Source organism: Dicentrarchus labrax, unplaced genomic scaffold (genome assembly GCF_905237075.1).
Source record: "Dicentrarchus labrax unplaced genomic scaffold, dlabrax2021, whole genome shotgun sequence".
NCBI classification, from domain to species: domain Eukaryota; kingdom Metazoa; phylum Chordata; class Actinopteri; family Moronidae; genus Dicentrarchus; species Dicentrarchus labrax.
Window position 1 is genome coordinate 12,664,875 of NW_026136715.1, and position 14,911 is coordinate 12,679,785.

Sequence of the window (14,911 nt, forward strand, 5' to 3'; positions counted from 1 at the left end):
TGGAGGCAGCAATTAATGCTACATGTGCCCACAGGCACACTGCGAGATGCGATGGGGACCGTGGCTTTCTTTAGAAGTGTGTCGCACCATCACTCTACCCTAGACACCCTTCCACCAGCCTTTTGTTTTCTTTCAATGTATTGTAAACCTCCTCTTCCGCCTACTGTAAGTCTCTTGAATTTGAACATTCTCAAACTTGTAGGTTTATGCTCCTCGGTAGCTGTCTGAGCTGAGACATTTGAACCGTCACAGGTGAACATCATATATACTTCAGTCAGTATGTTTGTAATATTGTTGAAATTGCACACTTTTGAGTCATGAGTCAGGGCTCAGCATGACCCAACACCCTTAGAAAAGAGAAGACTCCTCTCTGTCAGTCTGCTTGATTTTTGGCAGCAGTCTGAAAATTCTTCCTTTTGGACCAGGTCCCAAAAAAAAAGGGTTTCTTCCTGTTTTAGGCTATTTTACACTCCTCACACAGCACATTCTGCTTATATGTTGAGTCAAAGAGAAAGAAGTGGTGTATAATAAAGTCAGTCAGATAGCAATCATAAGGTCTAACTTGTATCCATCACCTGGTGCTTTTAGTGGAAGAATATCTAATATAAACAGTGAGATTGAATCAGTGATATTAAAAGTAGATACACGGAAAGGGTGACAAGAGATAGGAACTCTCAAATGCCTGGAAAGTTCGCTCTCTTGGTCTGTCTCTAGTTTTGCTGAGGCAGGTATCTGATGAGGTGTGGGGCGTGTAAGAGGAGCACTGGGAGTTTGTTCACCGTAAAATTCCTCAAAGTCAGGAGAAACAGGAAGAGCGGGAATCCTGCCACCCGGGCGCTGCAGCTCGGGCAGGTCGGTCCTCTCAAAATGTTTGAACAGAAAGTGCCAGTGGGCATCCCCGACATCAATACTGGTTCTACACCAACTCCTCTTCCGCTTTTAAACTCTTTAACAACCGACCCCCTACCTCGGCCAGACACACACACACACACACACACACACACACACACACACACACACACACACACACACACACACACACACACACACACACACACACACTCTCCTTGTGTTGGAAGCCTAAGAGCAATGAGACTTAACTTTGATTTAATTATGCCTGCAACCAACTTGGCCCTGTATCAGCTGAAGTGAAACTTGCACATCTTGTGTGTGCGTGCATCTATTTTTATGCCCTTTAAAACCCGACTCTTGCCAATATTATGCCAGAGGTACTCAGAACTGCAAGGATAACACGGTTTATCTTTACTCTTGTCCCTGCAAGCATCATGTGTACTTTGTTACTGTAAATCAAATACAATATATTGGAGGAGGAGAGTCATTATTTGATCTGTTTTGTGTAAATCCAAGCAAGGACTCCTTAAATCGCTGCAAAAAAAACTAGTGAAAAAAAAAACCCTCCTCGCACCAGTTTTAGCCCCTGTAAAAGCTTGGAAAGTTCTCAGAATCACTGTTTCTGCAGAAATATTCTCCTGGAAGTGAAAATGAATATGAAACACACTGATATAACTATCAGGAGAATTGCTAATCATTGCTTCCTCATTTATTTATTTATTTGAAATCCGCACAGCCACTGTACTAATATTTGAAAGTTAAGCTCTCTAAGGTGTAAAAGAAGGGTGTGGGGGGGGTGGCAATGTCCCTTGTGTATGTGTGTGTGTGTGTGTGTGTGTGTGTGTGTGTGTGTGTGTGTGTGTGTGTGTGTCACAATGGAACAGCAAGCCAAGGGAGGCGAATGGATCTAAATTTTACTCCCCCTCTGTGTACCCCTGTAGACCAACTAAGATGTGTGCGTGGACGAGAGCAAGGCCCAAGGCTATTATTCTCCCATTAATTTTTCCATTTGAAATCAAACCTCAGCGGGCGTGCATGAGGGAATCAGAGGAGGGGGAGAGGACTAGAGTGGGGATAACCTTATCGCGGTAGGGGGGGGGGGGGCTAATGTTGGTTGTAGCAGCGTTAATGTCCAATAGGGGAGGCAATTTCACTTTCACAGGAATCCTGATTATTTGTCAGACTGTCTCCATTCCTCTTCCTCAGTCTTCCTGGACATTGTTTCTGTTTGTTTTATAGCTACACAGTTATGAGAACAGACGGGGACAGAAACCCTGATGTTTTTATCTGCCCATCCGTCTCTCACTCTCCTGTAAATGTTCTCATTTTACCCGTCCATTCCACTTTCCACTGCAGAAACTTTCAGCACATACAGGACGTCTTACATCATTATATTCCTCCACACACAAACACAACTGAGAAGACCTGTTAACCTTCATTCCTCCACCCTACCTACCCACACAAACACACACCTCCTCTACCTCACACTTCCTTTTTGAGTCTCCTTCAATTCCAATCACTACTCTCCGCCCTGTTTTCCCCCCCTGTCTTTCTTTGAAAAAGCGCCAGTGCTTGCTAATCTGTCAATCAGATGTTGTCCTGTTGTGGCGATGATGGGGGTCCGTGACGGTGGGCCATACACCTCCAACAGCTCGCAGCTCGGAGCGGCTCGATGATTAACCAGGCAGGTAGTGAGTCAAACTGCTGACAGCAGAAACACACTGACAGCTGATTTGGAAGACAATGGTCCCGCTCCCTCTACTTAACTTGTCATGGCAGTCAAAGCACCTTCTCCATTAACTTCTGACACATCTGGAGAGATGGAGGGAAACACTAATTTACTGCACTGCGCTCATAGATGTTTGGACATGTTCACATAGGCACAAATACCCATAAACATCCAAACAGATCTATTTTTGGAAGACAGCAAACAAATGTTATCATGTTATCAGTAAGTCACTCGTAAAACAATCCACGGTATAAACCGCGACGAAGCGCTGGTTAACATGAAAAAAAAAATGCAGCACAAAATGTAAAACTGGAAGTGGAAAGTTGAAAAAGCTTGTTATGAGAAGTTCTGATTTATGGCCTCAGTGTTTCATTAGAGGTCCAGCAGAGCATGAAAGTGGATAACAGTATAATGGCTTTATTAAAGTACTTACTGTTCTTATTGTGGTTGTGATATTACTGTGAATGGCTTATCGGAAACTGAGATACTTTAACTGTATATACAGAAGGCTGTACAGTTTGGTGACAAAACCCGACATCGCCTTGTCTCTCAGATTAATAGTCCAACACTTCCCAATTATTAACCGCCCCTGCAGTGTACCATTCATATTCAAAGCTGTTTACCTCCCTCCACTTCCTGTGCTTTGTGTCTTGTGTCTTTACAGGAGGGAATGGACGACGCAGGCAGATGTGTCAATCAAACAGCAGCCCCCAACCACCAGTGGCTGCCCATAGACAGCCGTCCATACACCTCCACCAGCTACGGTCCCTCCTCAGCTCAATGAGTAACTAACCTGCAGGTACTGAATCAAACTGCTGACAAGCACGTGGAGGGGAGTGGAGGGGTGGGGAGAAGGGGGCTGTGTAGGTGGGTGGATGGATAGAGAGACAGAATGGGAGGGGAAGGATGGAGATGACAATAGCATCATTTTATAGCCCACCTTGGTGACGTAACCTTTAACTCTGCAAAGAAAGATGGGTCTTTTCCCTGTCCGTCCAACCTTGCGTTTTCCTTTTTTCCCCCCTCATTTCTCCTTCTCACTCTCTAAGTGGCATCCTTTGATGGGCTGTCCCTCGCTCTCATCTTGTCTTCTTAGACAGATGAGTCCTGTCAGCGCTGCCATCACTGCCCAGCTAAACATTAATGACTCTCTTGCCTGACAAGTGTTGGCGTGGCAGAGGAGAGGTGAAAGGGGGACGCCTCTGGACAAAACCAGGGATGAAAAGGAGAAGTGATGGCTTTATCTGCTTGACAGATTCTCTTTTGTCTCTCTGAACTTGCGTATATGTATGTGTGCCATCAGCAGATTCTTGGCTTGACTTGACGGTTTTATTGCCCTGTTTTTCCTCCCCTCTGAGGAGATCGACCTCTTTGTATTCCCATTGCCCCTCATCCTTCCTACTGGCATTTCTAACATTCCTTCAAGTATCTGTGTGTGTGTGTGTGTGTGCGTGTGTGCAGGCTTGTGTGTTTATCTGTGCAGCCACTTATTTGTAGGTCTATGTGTGTGTTCCCTTCATATCCTCACGTGCATTTCTTGGAAAGAGCATCCTGGACTTTGATGTTGGCAACAGTTATGGTGGTGACGGCAGGTCGCAGGGAATAGTCATCCCAGAGGGACTGGTAGTGAGAGGAGAAGAGGATGGAGAGGAGGGGGGAAGCTGAACGGAGGGAAAGGCCTCTGCTCGTGTAGTTTGTGGGTCAGTTTAGTAATACACAACTTCATGTCATGTAAGTTTTCTCCAACGTGATAAAGTTGCCTTCTGGAATATTTCTTTTATTATTTCTACATTCATCCTTCCCAGTGCGGTCTCTTTTTCCACTCTCACTGGTCTCTGTCTCCCTCTCGCTCTCCGTGTTGTCACTCAGGCCTATGGCCTCTTTCCCCCTATCTCTCTTTTGAATTATTAACTCCCCAGCTCATGGGAGTGAATGGGTACTGCTGAGTAGACACAGCACAGATCCGGCTTCACATTGCCCACATTTCGGAAGTCCGTCCATTTAAGGGGATTACATTGCTGGTCCCATCAGCCCCCACCCCATACTCACACATACACTCACACACACACACACACACACACACACACACACACACACACACACAAGCATACAGACCTTTGCAGTTTGTTATTATGAACATTTGATAGTTGGACAGTGAGACAAACAGGCGAGTGGTTATGTCTCCCTGCCAGCATTCCTTTACTGTAGAGCTGCAGGCCTCCTGTGGTGAAGCCGCCCACTCCCCTGGCTTACTTCTCCCCAGGCAGCCTCTATCTCTCTGGGTTCCCGGAGCAATGATTAACCCTGGTTCTGATCAATGCTTCTGCTGACTCTGATACATCACTGGAGCCTTGCAGCTGCCATGTAAAGGAAGCGTCAACTCTGCGCAGCTCATGACAGAGCATAGCCACTCCATCACTTGAATCAGGGGGTGCACACACACACGCGCACACACGGGGGTGGTCATAATATAGGAAACACCTTATAACAGAATAATAGTTTGGCTATAAATACTACTGTAAAGCTTTTGATTGTCAGTTTTTGGTGGGACTGTTAGAAATGAATTGTATTAATTTCTCTCGTGGGATTGCACTGGATTTTATTACATATTCAAGTGTATAATATCTGTAGTGTGTGTAAGTGTGTAATATCTGTTATTTTGTCCACCTTCTAGTTATGTATAATATATTTTAGCCTGTGTTTGTCTTAGAAAATGAGTAGTTCTTAATAAATTAACAAAGTAAATTATTTGAAAACGAAGGAATTTTCCCTGGAGTTAAAAGTCTAATTTTAATAATTATTTTAGGCATTTAAATGTGGCTCAGATGTTCTGCTGATTCTGGGACTTTGGACAGGTATTGGATATTTTACTAAACGACATTTTTTTGTGTGCAAGCAGTTTTGGTCGAGGGACATAAAGAGAGGTAAAGGGAATGAGATAAACCGAGATAAACCGAAGAACAAAATAAAAGGAGGAACGAAGAGAAAGATTGGCATCGCTCATCACCCAGTGGTGCTTTACCTCGACAGCAGGGGGAAGCCCTGATTTCCTGAAGATGACAGGAAGCACAATAGCAGAGTGTTCTGTCAGCACATCCTACTCACAGAGCCAGGTTAATGATTCTGTAGCCACAGCTGAGCTGGAGAGAGGGATGAGCGGAGGGAGGAACAGAGAGGAAAAAGAGGCTGAGGGGGTTGGCATTCAGCTACACTTAGGCCGTCATTACAGCTGCATTAGGAATGATGGTGTGTTTTTGTCATTTTAATTACCTTTAATCTGATCTCTTCATACTCGGGCCGTTCGTTAATGAGGCAGAACAAAAACTACATGTCAAACATGTTTAGCATGCATCCACGCTATCAGTCATACAGCTAACATGGCACAGTAGTTACTGTGAGGAAAACCCCGCGACTCCAATAAGAATTCTGCATCTCGGCCAAAAAGTGTAAAAGATAAAATAACTTGGTGGGGAACAACTAGTGTAATAAAATATACATTAAACAAGCAGCTTTTTTCAGTTATTTGGAGGCAAAATTTACAGCAGAAAGGCAATTATAATTTCTAAGCATCACCATAACATTAAAACTAAACTTTAAAATGAATTATGTGTCTTTAGTATCCAAACTTGTAAACGGCAAAAGGCAGCCAAAAAGCATGCCAAATATTTATCCCTCATTTCTGATTATGTTATATGATAGAGTGCATGTGATAAAAGTAATTGCGTTATATTTCACATTCCATTACTATATTTCTGTAATTTTATTTATATTTGTCTTTGTGATATTTATTTATTTTATTAAATGCATTTCTTATTGAATGTTACAATTTTATATTTGATTACATTATGTTTGATATTTTCTCATATTTTATCATTTCTTCATAACTTGTAACTGCAGATGATGATAACTCAGACAATGACAACAGAGCCTCCACGGACTCTTAAACCTGAATGATTTTAATAGATTTGAATACAGTAAATAGGAACAGGAAATTCTAGAGATATCTGGATAAACTGTCTGAGTAGAGAGAGAGAGGAGGGGGGGTTGGGAGTACCTCCTCCCTTCGTCTACATACCAGGACTCGGTTAAAGTATTAACCAACTGCTGCTTAACAATATTGCTGACTGGTGTGTGGAAACAGGAGGGATCAAAGTTATCATGTAGAGGAGAAAGGCGCCTTTCACTGGGCCCATACAGCCTGTCCACTCCATCTTACCAGCCCATTCAGAGCAGCTACCCAGAGCAGCACTCAAGACACTCCCATCCTCCCACTCCTCACCTCCCTCATTCTACTCTCATTTTTTATTCCTCATCCTTTATTTTAACACTTCCTCTTCCTACTTTTCCGCACTCATCATTCCTTCATGTACAAAATTATTAAATAATTATTTATTTCCACCAGAAATGCATCTGCATTCCCACCCTTCCATCACTTCTGTCCATCCATCTCTCCGTCTGTCACCTGGCAGAGTAATCACATCCACATTTGATAAGGCTGGTTAGGTGGGTCATAAAAAGTTTATGCTTGTGATGCCGGAGTCTCATTTATTATCCCTGCTAATGTAGCAGTTGGGGGTGGGAGGAGGAGAGGAGACAGAAAGAGTGCGAGAGGTTGAGAGAGAGAGGCCACCACATTAAGGGATCATTACTCCTCTATAGGCTCTGTCCCTAGCTTTCAGCTCTAGATAAGTCCTCTTTATGCTTTATGGCCTTGATGAAGCCAGTACTCTCTGTATTTAAGTGTTCCATAGCCACTAAGAGTTCAAGATGCTTATGGCACAGGAGGTAGTTACCGTTCTCTAACCACAGAACTATTGGCTTAAGCCCTAATGCGTGTATCTATTTCCCCTCTACATTTACTTCACCAGTAAATCTGAAAATGTGCCGGCTTTTAATTGACATTGCTTAGTGCTGTATGCTAACAAAACGTACTAATAGAAAAAAGCAATCAGAACACTTAAAAATAACTACAATAAACATTTGGCATGAGTTGGTTAATCACTACAGCTGGAAACAGCACAGTCTGTTGATTAGTATCTGTTATTTCCTACAGGGCATGGAGTGAATTGAAGGTGATATTAAATATTTTCTAATTGTCAACAAATCCTGTAGCAAATGCAAAAACCAACAATGAATTGATCCGACTAACGAGTATATTCGCAAAGCTTATTCCTCTGTGTCGTATACCGACATTGTCACACTGTTGAACTGTTCCTTTATTACTTTGAACATGGGGCCTCTCTCGATCCAATGTACTCTATCTTGGTGCTGTAAATACTCACTAGCATATAAAATCTGCCAATGAAAATAATTACAATACACTACTTTAATTCAGTTTAAGTAACATTTGTTCCAACCTGCAGTGCCCATCTTTTGTAGGAAGTTATTTAGAATGAGTATATAGTAAACATATATTTGTGACCCACTTTTTAAGAATTACGTGCAACAGAAGTCAGAAAGTATTGAGAGACAGACTAAAGAATTGTTGTTTAAGTCTTTTCATGGGATTAACAGAAGTAGAGAATATCACCAGACTTATCCTTTAAAGCTAAATTTTCTCTGATGTGAAAATACTGTTTGACATATTATGGATTGCTTCTACATGCTACAACATGGAAACAACAGATTTAGCAATGTGTGGTATAAAAAGAGCATGATGGGAACGTGCAGATGGGACAGCGAGGGAGTATGGGCCTGTATGAGTGTGTTAGTGTTGGGGGGGGATCTACCCAGAGGCATAGATAGTGATAGATTGGCCTGGGAGAACTGTGATGCAGATCCACTCATCAAGATTGATGTTCTGCCATTCTGCTTTAAGTGCAATTAAATTGGCCCCTGTGTTAAAAAGCCCAGCCGATAACGTGGCTGAGGCTGAGATTACGCTACATTTCCCTTGCGCTTTCCTCCACCTGCATCCCTGCCACAGCCACTCAGAGATTTACTTTGCAATCTGGGCCTCTATTGGACAGGAACTTTCCCGGCATCCCGACCTGTTCGCCATCCCTGATTTACAACTTTATGTACAGCTCGTGTTTAGTTTTTTTTTCCATGTAGCCCGCAAAGTAGTTTTTAAATCAATGCTGCCTAAAAGTTTTTAATCACTTTCTGGTTGTTGTCTTACCACAGAATTGACGGCTTGTACATTAGTGCATGTTTAATGTGTAATAATGTACAGTGATTACTGAGAGGAAGGAAGTTTAATGTCTTCATGAACAATTCCTACATAATTCATCTCTGGCGGCCAAGTTGACAAGCTTGTCTATTTAGTCCTAAAGCATTACTGTGAAGTAAGGACAAGGTCATGAAGAGATACATCGCTGCCTGTTTTCGCTTCTGCTGCGTGGATGCAGTTTGTTTGCATACAGTTTTTAACAAACCTTTTCTGTGTACAACAATCTGGAAAATCACTCTCAGATGTCCAGCAGCGTGCACACTTCATAATGTACTCAATTTTCTGCTAAATGGAAATATTTGCAATAATTCAAATTGAATGTCGATCACAGTCCAATCCATCTCTCTCTCTGTCTCAGTCTCCATTCTGCCGCAGGCCTCACCCACCTCTGTCAGTGTCAAGTTGTTAACCCCATGTCAACAGTGGCGCAGGGCGTATTTGGACCCGGTTGATGGATGGGTCTTGGTGGACTTGTCCCACGCAAACATATTCTCAGAGTCAGCTGAGAGAGGTGCAGCGCGTGTGTGTGTTAACCCCTCCACCCACACACACATGCACAAACACATGTCCATCCGTGATCGAGTCCCCGGACTCGGGCAGTATGGTGCCCCTCTGCGTCACCTACTGACACCCAGTGTCTCTAGTTAAGACCCAGATGGGTGGAGCTCTGACCCCACTGTCACAGGACGAAGAAAACCAGATTCAAGTTTTTTTTTTTCTGCAAATGGTAAACTTGACCCATGTCCCTCGTTTGGGTCCATTACATTTCCCTTGTAAGGGCTTGACATCCTGTTCCCTTAACAAACCATTAAAATTAACTTTGCCAGCTCACCCCAAGGGAAACATGTAATAATCAAGGGGAGGACAATTACAAATTAGCATGACTTTCTTTCTTTTGTCATTGTCTGAGCAGTCTTTGACATTTCACTCTTCAGATATTAAAGCTATCATCTGTTTTTCACTTTCTTTATTAGGTTGAGATAAATGTTGTGTTTTCAAATGACTTTCAGCAGCTTTTGTTGATGTCGATGAACTTACTCATAACAAATTATAATATATATATGAAAAGCTTTATTAGACTTGGTGAATTTGAAAAAGTTCTCATCATAAAGAGAAATAATTAAAAACTTAAAAACTATCGGTTGATTTTATCAAAAGGCTCTTTGTAATTTAGAAATTGTTGTATGTATCTTTTTCTTATAATCAAGACAGGAAAAAAACAGCAGCAACATTACTACACCCCTTACAAGTGAACACATGGTTCGGGGCAGAGATGGCATCAGTACATGACTGATCACTCGTCAATATCACAGGTTCATCCAGCACCATTAGTCATCTGCACTGCATCCTGTCACTCCACACAGCTGCTCGCCGTCTCTCTCCTCCACCTCTCATTTTTCTCTTTCTGCCCAACTTTCTCTGTTCTTTTTATACTCCTCACCAAACGCGCCCGGCTTCTAAGGGATTCCTGTCATGGTTTATGGGGGCTGGGGTTGGAAATAGGCTGAATAAAAAGAAAAAGAGGAGAGTGCTATGGCTCATATGTAGGCGGGTGAGTTTAGTTACATGCCATGTGTTCTTTTTTTGCTTTTTGGAGGTGGGGGAGGTTGTCATAATGTGTTGCGTTGTCCACTCTGGCTTAGAGGGTCAGATTAACAAGGAGTCCGGGTCCTTCTTTGCAGTGGTCCCCTCATAGGGCACAATGACAGGGGCGATCCATCACTTCTGTCCCTAACAGGGTGGGGGTCAGTGGGGGTGGGAGGCCGTGGGGCTGAGCCCAGCTCTAGCTGGCTGATGGAGGGTTGCGGATGGGGCTGGTTAAACTTTAACCAGCTCTCTTCCTACACACTGAAGACCACATTCAGCCACCATTCTCTGTTGTGGGACATTTTGATGTTTCATCAACCCAAGATCCATGACCCACCGCCCACTGGGACCCCCTCTCGCCCACTCATGGCCCCACGCCCACCTGCTTCCATATGGAACGCTGCTGCATAGCCCCAAACTTTTGGCCATAGCGTGGGAAGAAAGTGACTCTGAGGTCTCCTCTCCATCTGTACATAGAGCAAGTGGCTATATTAACCCAGCCCTCTGCACGCACCATACATGCCTCTGATATACTAACCATGACTTCATATCCAAAACTGCCACTGTTTCTCTGCAGCACTGTCATATCCGGCATCGACACATTTTTACAGCAGATCAATACCAATAGCCTTCTTTGTGATTGTAGAGGGGTAAGTTCTCTGGCACACCATGGTTATGGCATGAAAAATGATGGCTGGCCTTTTGATAGTCATTTAATACACAGTTGCACACTTTGATAGAATTTGGCAAAAGCTTCTCCCCAGTGAGTTAACAATGCGTACTGAAAATCATATTTCCATGGCGGCCCATTCAATCTTATCCCCCTGTTCCAGGAAAAACTGCAGTGACAAATGGGATGTGAGCACACTCTGGGTGGCTGTGGGTCACATCAGGTGCAGAGCAGGTTGGAGGTGTTAACCCAATGTGTTCCTGTTCACTGGTCCAATCATCTTCATTGATTGAGCCAATGATTGAAGGGGTCCTACCTTTCTTTACGATGCCAGCGGGAGGAGGTGAGGGCTGAAGAAAGGGGATAAACCATAAAGGAAAATGACCAACAGAAAAAAAAATACTCAGCAATAATTTGCTCTGTTTAAGTGCATTTTTATACAAAAAACTCTATATACTCTACTGCAGTGTACATTAACCAACAGACTGATTGTTTAAATTATAGAATTATATAAAACAAAACAAGGAGGCAGAAATAGGTTAGCCTGATTCTCAGTCATTTAAGTCTCCATATTTATGCATCAAGAGTGAGAGTCATGTGACAGCCTGATTTAATTAGATTTGATGAGGCCCAGCCCTCTACGCACACTTAATAATGCAGTAATTTCTGCCCATTTGACATGGGGAGAGTTAGGGAGTGACACTCTTAGGGGAAAGGGTGAGGGCAAGACATTTGGAGAGTGGTTGAGTGAGGGGGGGGGTAAATGTTTTTTTTTAAAAGATCGAGAGAGTAGGGGCAGAGCGGAATAAGGTGCTGCTGGGTAGTGGACTGAAAAGGTGAGAGGTTTGAAGTGAGAAGGAGGGGAGTTGGGGAGCTGTCCATTTGTACAAACCTAAGAATCTGTCATGTGTCGGGTCGTGTTTTCTTCGCTGCAGCGTTGAGGTGGTTTTGACAGCCGGGACTTTCTCTCCTTCATCCATGCTGCAAATGACATTACGGAAATTGTGTTTGTGGCGTTGCCTAGGCCAGGGACTCCTGGGAAACCGAGAGGGTCACTGGGGGTCAGGGAGAAAGAGAGAAAGAGCGAGAAGGAAAGAGTGAGAAGGAAACAGTGAGAAGGGAGAAACCAAGAATAAACAAGTCTCAATTTAAAGCTTCAGAGAACTTAATTGGAATATAATGAACCTAAAAATAATAATAACTCTAATTATTTAGATAAAACCATTATTTGACCATATATAAATCATTCCAAACTACACATGTGCCATAATGCTGGCTGTAATTTGTTGTAACATCAACAAAGCTCACCTGGACTGGGATGTACAGGGATTACTCCTTCCAGCATATATACAGGGCTGTGTCTAAAGATTTGCTACTTCTAGTCTCTTAGGACATTCTCAGTCTCCTAAATATTTCAGCAGTAGAAATGAACTGCTCTCTCAGGGGGGCAATCCTGTGCCTGATTGCCCTGGCCTGGCGTTTATAGCCTGGGAAGATCCAGGTCGACCTGGGCCAGGCCATAGTCCCCGCCATTGCAGGTCTATACATCCCTAACCTTCACTAACAAGGACCAGGGGAGCAGCAGGACCAAAGCTCCTCCATAAAGCACAATTACAAGCTAAAGGCAGGGTTTTGTGCTCTTATATGTGTGTGATTTCCCCATTTACAGCTCACAATCAATCTTTAATGAGCCATTGAATATTAACTGGATTTGTAGGAGCTGAGTGTCAACTCCCATGAGTGTAAACTGGAGGTCCAAGGTTTAGCAGACAGTGGAGATTGAGGAAAGAGGGGGAACAAGGAGCATTTGCAAGGTGGGGGATGAGTGTTTTACATGGGGTTTATATGCAAAAAGTGGTTATAGTCAATTACAATTACAATCATTCACCATGGGAAGGACAACCAGGGTAATTGTAGTCTCAGTACCCCCCTTGAAGCCACTACAGTAACTGCATTACAATGAAGCAAACACTGGTGCAAGAAGGATGAGGACAAAAGTAGTAGGACTGTAGATCTTAGAGATTTAAAAACTCTGACAAATGTTTGAAATCCCAACTCACTTACAACAATTGCTGATTAATAACATCGACCACAACAGAGCCCCTTGTCTAGTCCCTCATGCAGATCTCCACAGGCCTAGAGGCCAGCCTGGACCCTGCAGCAGGGCCTGGGTAGCTCCCTAGACTCTAACCCCCTGCCAGGCAATCTCTTTGTCACTGTGCTGCCCGCTACTGATTAATGGACATAGTCTTGTGATCAGAAGGTTTGGACGTGGCTGAGGTCTTGCTCTCTCTGTGTCTGAGAGCTACAGATGGATCTAGTGGACTGAGACAGATTAGGCCTTGATGCTGACCCCTATGGAGAGACCTCTGGGGTGGAGGAGCAGGCCAGGGGGCCCAGGGATAATGGGACCCCTCTCACACCTTTTAAAAGAGAACATGTTTATGGCTACTTAGAGGAAATTGATTTGATTGTGCCAGAAACGCATGTGTGAACACCCCTGGCACTTTTATTGGCTATTTGTCTTTTAAGTCACAGCTGGAGAAATTTATGCCCACGTTGGGGTTTAGGAGAGTGGGTGCATGGCTGTGCGTGTTTGTGTGTTTAAGAGAGTAAATATTAATATGTGTGTGTGTGCATACAGTCGTGTGTGCATGTCTGTGCAGTATGCAAGAGCAGGTCATGATAAGCGATGCACTGAAGGTGCACTTTAACTGGGTGTCAATCATTAAGTATCAGCCCTAATGACTAAAAGCGCATAATGGAGGCACTGGCGGAAATAAAACAACAAGATTTGTTGGGGCACATTAATTCTCTGAATTGATGTCAACAGGCAGCTACTTTCCCCCGCTTGTGTTTTCTTGCTCATGCATCTTGACTCTATTAAATGACAAATGTTTGAACATGAATTTCAGCTCATGATCTCATTGGGCTATCGAAAGAAAACATAGCATTTCCTTTCTGGCTTTGGGGATTTAACTCAGTTTTCAGTTTATAGTGTAAAAATGTGAGGGAGTGAGAGATTAGGAACCTATGAACTGCTGATTGATAACCAGCTCTGGAATAGCATACAGTTACTAGTCATAAAGACAGTACTAGTGAAGTGTGTGGCTGTTTTCAAACCATACAGGTATATGTCATATTAATACCTTCTCTCACCTCTCTTCATCTATTCTCTGTTCTCTCTTTAGCTATTCTCTTTCTTTTTGCAAATGTCTAGGAGTTGCAAGCAGGTTCAACCAAAGAGTGATGTTCCCACCTTGGATGGAGGCCAGAAGAGGTTAAGCTATCCAGTATTCCACAATGACAACACAAAGGTATGAGAAAATCAAAAACAACCTAATTTCTCTTGTGCAAAAATATGTTTAAGATATATCTTGTTAATCAACTTATCTCCCCTCAGATTTATTTTACATCCCTTTGGAAATTCCCAGCCCCCAGGATAGGAACCACTGCTTTACAGTCATGGGAAAACTGCAAGGGAACTATTTGTTTATTGTAATTTTTGCTGATATAGTAATTAAAGTGATTTAACTTTTGCTCTGTAAAACGTATGCAGAATAAAACGATATGTTGTTGCAGAGCACATCGTATTCTTTTGTAAGCAATGTCACATCAAAGTCAGAGAGCTTGTGTGGGGAGACGGACTGAACGAGTGGAGTGAAGATGAAGGTGAAGAGCATGCATGGTCTGTTTGAAACAGAGGAAACAAGAGGGAGGGGGAGAGGCTTACTGCTCAAAACAGTCTGATTTATGCAAATTGGAGAATCTTATCGATTGGTAATTGATTTACTTTGATACATGCATTCACGGCTGTAGTAGTAATGCACTGATGTCGGGCCCCGCCACCTCGCAGTTCGCCTGCATTAAGACAAATCAAATTCATCTGTCCATCCCTTCT

The 14,911-nt window shown here is 43.2% G+C and overlaps 1 long non-coding RNA gene across 2 annotated transcripts; it reads left to right on the forward strand.

The window, feature by feature from the left end:
• The first annotated feature begins 1,996 nt into the window (after window positions 1-1,996).
• On the forward strand, window positions 1,997-14,552 carry LOC127377227 (uncharacterized). Of its 2 annotated transcripts, none has more exons than XR_007887654.1 (3): window positions 1,997-3,380; window positions 14,202-14,327; window positions 14,414-14,552. It is a non-coding gene; the product is annotated as an uncharacterized LOC127377227 (long non-coding RNA). The 2 variants fall into 2 exon arrangements; XR_007887655.1 differs by having other exon boundaries at window positions 14,231-14,327.
• Window positions 14,553-14,911: the final 359 nt, after the last annotated feature.